The 4,804-nt window shown below is 36.1% G+C and overlaps 1 long non-coding RNA gene across 1 annotated transcript; it reads left to right on the plus strand.

The window, feature by feature from the left end:
* Positions 1–1,603: 1,603 nt before the first annotated feature.
* LOC142469923 (uncharacterized) lies at positions 1,604–4,526 on the plus strand. Its single transcript, XR_012789124.1, has 3 exons — positions 1,604–1,778; positions 3,798–3,851; positions 4,006–4,526. It is a non-coding gene; the product is annotated as an uncharacterized LOC142469923 (long non-coding RNA).
* Positions 4,527–4,804: the final 278 nt, after the last annotated feature.

Here is a 4,804-nt window from a genome sequence, read left to right on the forward strand (position 1 = left end):
TGCTATCTCAATTCATATTAACACAAAAAGAATAAGCAATGATTGTGAATAGTTCCCTGAAGATGGACAAAGCAATATGTGAGATAAGTACCTACCTGGCTTCAGGTCTGGAGAATCCACCAGATCAGATGATGTTATAAAAATGTGTTGAAAATCTAGCAATACTGATTGCTGCTTTTAAAAAAAAACACAGAAAAAAAGATGTACACTGTAGAAAACTATGCTTTGTGTACTTAAACATATCTGAAGTATGAATAGCACTATATATGCATTTGTGTACTTTAACTAGCACACAATATCACAAACTATATCATTTCCCCAAAATGATGACACATTATAATTAATATCATGTCATTAATGTCATTAATTTCATAGCATGACATGTATAGCTGCAACAACATTTGCCCTTTAAGGAAACAAAAATATACACAAATAAATAAAAAATTGTGCTTTTTCCAATTGAATATATAATTGAATTATGAAATGAAAGCAATGCAAAGACAGAAGAGAGTAGCAAAGTTTCTGTGAAAAAATGTGAAATAAAATTGCCATTGGAAAACTACAGGGGGTTAATTACTAGAGGCTCCTGGCTAGAAACCTCATGCAAACTCAATACACACAAAATGAATCCCACGGATAGAAACTGGAGATTTTGCAGTGATATATCTGGTGCTATTTTTTTGCACTGGTCTTTCAGTGTTTTCCATAGTTTTGAAGACGGAAGACTTTTGTACAGTAAATTAAATAGCTTCTGCTTAATGCACTACATGTCACTTTTACAATACTTTTTGCTATACAATTTTGTATTTTTCTATTCCAAATATCTTTTTATGCACTACATATAAAAAAAAATTTAATCTGACATTAAACTATAGAAAATAGTGGTATCTTTTTATTAAATAGAGAATGTAGAGAATGTAGAGTTCAACCCATCCCAATTTTGAAATATGCCTTTTTTTCCATTAACAGTGCAATTCCCTTCTGACAAAACCAACATGCAATATCCAAAGCTGCTGCATATATTAACAAATAGCTCTAAGTACAGGGTTGACTTTAATTATTGCGTATGTTAATTTTCTTAAATGGGAACTGGAATAAAGACAAAAAATGTATCCAATTATTTTAGGGGTGGCTGCACACACCCATTGGCTCATTACATGTTTAATTAATGTTTTCCCACACATAAACATGAAGCAATGTGCTATGTTGGCAACAAATAAATTACATCGGCTTTAATTTAATGTACATGTTATTTTTGTTTCTCTTATTAATAACTAGCTCAGTGGTTTCCAAATTTGTTTTTGGTTAAGGAACACTATCATTTTATTGTGAAATTCTGTGGAACCCCAAACCTCTCTACTAGCGTGTCTGAGATCAGATGCATTGTAAGTGTAGGTAAATAGCAAAGAAGCAAGAACCCAAATGTAGCACTTGAAACCCTCAAGGTATTATGACAATCTTAAAATAATCTTTAATGTTATACTGATTAAAATAATGGGTTTTAAAATCCAACAAGGACACACATATATTAACCCTAAGTTGAGTGTATATGACACTCCGGTTTCTAAAAAGATTACTCACTGTCCGAAACAGAATTCGAGGTTTTGTCTAGAGGTCCCTCATTTGTACCCATCACTATAGCAAACAGATTTGATTTAGAGGTGGAGCTTTTTAAGATAGAGAGAAAACTAAACCTTAAATCTTTTTTTCTCAACAGGGGACCGGCCATGCAACAGCAGCAGCCATCAGTAGCCACTCAAAATTTGACTGAAGAAACGGTATGTAAATTAAAATCTACGTTTGTACCTCCTGTTAAGAATTCAGCAGTACAAGCATACATGAATTTGGTGAAACATGATATAAACACATTTTTTAAGAAAAAACATTGCATACAATACAACCTTAACATCAGTCAAAAGCAGTGTTTAAAACATTTAGCCGATAACCCCAAGATCATCCTAAAAAGAGCAGACAAAGGAGGAGCCCTCGTTCTCCAAAATTACGAACAGTATAGGGCAGAAGCCAACAGGCAACTAGCAGACACAAACTGCTATGTGAAATTAACACATGATCCCACAAACCCATACCAAGAAGAAATAAAACAAATCTTACAATTGGGTTTGGGTAATACATGGCTGACAGAAAAGGAGGTAGAATTCTTAACAATGGAGCACCCACGCCGACCAGTGCTGTATCTACTACCAAAGATACATAAGAGACTGCATAATCCCCCAGGTAGACCGATCATATCTGCCACAAGTTCCATCAACCAGCCATTGTCAATGTTTGTAGACACTTTTTTACAACCATTAGTGAGAAAGGGAAGATCGTATATAAAAGACACGTTTGATTTTTTAAATAAAATAAGATCAATTGAGTTTAAAGATAGAGAAGTATTTCTAGTGACCATGGATGTCACTAGTCTCTATACGGTCATCCCTCATTCAGAAGGTTTAGAAGTGGTTAGGGAAAAATTAGAATGAAGTCACCAAAAATGACCCCCAACTGATTACATCATGCTACTGTTACACTTTATCTTGCACAAAAATTATTTTAATTTTGAGAACAATTTTTATTTGCAGACCACAGGTACCGCCATGGGGAGCAATGTAGCACCATCCTATGCTAACTTATACATGGCACATTTTGAAGAAAAATACATCTATGACACACAATTCTTTAGTAAAATGCTCTTCTATTGTCGCTATATAGACGAACTCTTTTTTATCTGGGAGGGAACAGAAAATGAACTTATTGAGTTCTTCACATATTTGGCAGAAATACCTACGCCAATTAGATTTACTAAGAATTGGAGCAAATCTCAAATATCATATCTAGATGTAATGATCACATATGATGGGCATGAGATACACACAGATCTATTCCGTAAACCTACGGATAGAAATGCTACATTGCATGGGTCTAGTTTTCATCCAGACCCGTTAAAAAGGATGTTATCATATTCGCAAAAAATCAGAGCGGGAAAAATTGTCGACAGGCCTATACATTTAGCTAGAACCATAGCAGATATAAAAACCAGATTTACTGAAAGGGGACATAAAGCATCCAAAGTGGAAAAAATCTTTTGGTAAGGAACCACTAATGGTTACTAGGCCAATAGCCAAAGAGGACAAAATGACCTTTGTCAGCAAATACACCACTGCTAGTAAATTTATTAAACAAACCATACAAAAACATTGGAAAATTCTTCAAACAGATCAGATATTAGGAAACATTTGTAAAGAAACACCGAGATTTGCCTATAAAAGAGGAGAGAACATCAAGGATATTCTTATTAAAGCAGATAAAAAAGAGCACTATGTGAGTACACATTTTTTATGTAACCCAAAAGCAGGCTGCTACAAGTGTTTTAACTGTTCAGTATGTAACAGTTTAATGACAGGTGATGTATTTTGTCATCCGAGAAGTGGTGCAAAATTTAAAATCAATAAGCGTATAACCTGCACTACCACACAAGTCATTTATATCATTAAATGTCCTTGTGGACTTTTATATGTGGGTAAGACAAAAAGGAGTCTAAAAAACAGATTTATTGAGCATAAAAGCAGGATAAATAATAAATCGGAGAATACGGTTTTTATTGAACACTGTAGAGACCACAACCACCCAGTCTCATCCCTTCGTGTAATGGGGATAGAACTAATACAAAGAAAGTCCACAGGATTTGATGTTGATACACTTTTATTACAACGAGAGACATATTGGACATACACGTTGGACACAGTTTATCCAAAAGGGCTAAATGACTATATAACATACAACTGTTTTCTTAATAGGAGATAAAATTGTTTCTTATATGGCATGGCTGCTGTTGGTGAGAAGCCTTTAAAGTGAGTAAGGACCAAAAAGATTGATAAGCATTCCATAAACTTTTAATAAATGTTTATTTTGCACATTTTAATTTACACTGGAGCACACTATATACAGCTAACCCTGATCACATACTATAGTTCATTCATGCATAGTAAAGGACTTTTATTGCAGGAAGAGAGAGAAAGAAGGAAAGCCCATTTTTCAGGACACATTAAGGACTACAAGATTCCAGAGATCTCAAAGTGATGAAACAGGACGCAGGAGCACCTCCCACATTGAGACGCAGAAGGAAGGAAGGCTTACAGCTCATAGAGCGAACATACAGCCCCCACAGCATCACGAGGGAAGGATAAGCAATCCAGGCAAGAAGACTGACGTCACAGTAGATCGACGGGGAGACGATGACGACACTGGAACGCATGCGCATGCACAGAAGAGTACCGTGACGTCACTGGAATGCACAGAACGGAAATGGACACAGGAACCGGAAATGAACTCTAATGGACTGTTATGGCTATGCATGGAGATAGCACTAATCAGGGAAAGCGGATTGGGAGCAGCTGGGGTGATTATGTAACTGTTTTCACTTGTTTTCACTTGTTTGATTAATGTTGGAGGGTATATATACTAGGTAGACCCTCATTTGAGTATGCCTTATCACTTGAAAAAGACCTGTTGGTCGAAACGTCGTGTGGCACAATAAATTCATTATCTTGAAATCCGTGGAACGCTGGATCTCTCTTTTTTCCTTAAAAAAGAATGAACATAGCCCTCTCAGACCACACTTTGTGGGTCTAACACTCAAAATATAAACTAATTAGGAGATAGTCAGAGCGTTGTGCTTCCCATGACGAAGGCTCCAAAACGCTCTGACAGTGAGGAAAGCACCAGACCTCTCCGACTAGCCTGCACACCTGGTAGTAGAGCCTGGCCTGCCCAACATACTGTATGTTTCACCATTGTGGCTCTC

The sequence above is a fragment of the Ascaphus truei genome, chromosome 1 (genome assembly GCF_040206685.1).
Source record: "Ascaphus truei isolate aAscTru1 chromosome 1, aAscTru1.hap1, whole genome shotgun sequence".
In the NCBI taxonomy this organism is placed as follows: Eukaryota; Metazoa; Chordata; class Amphibia; order Anura; family Ascaphidae; genus Ascaphus; species Ascaphus truei.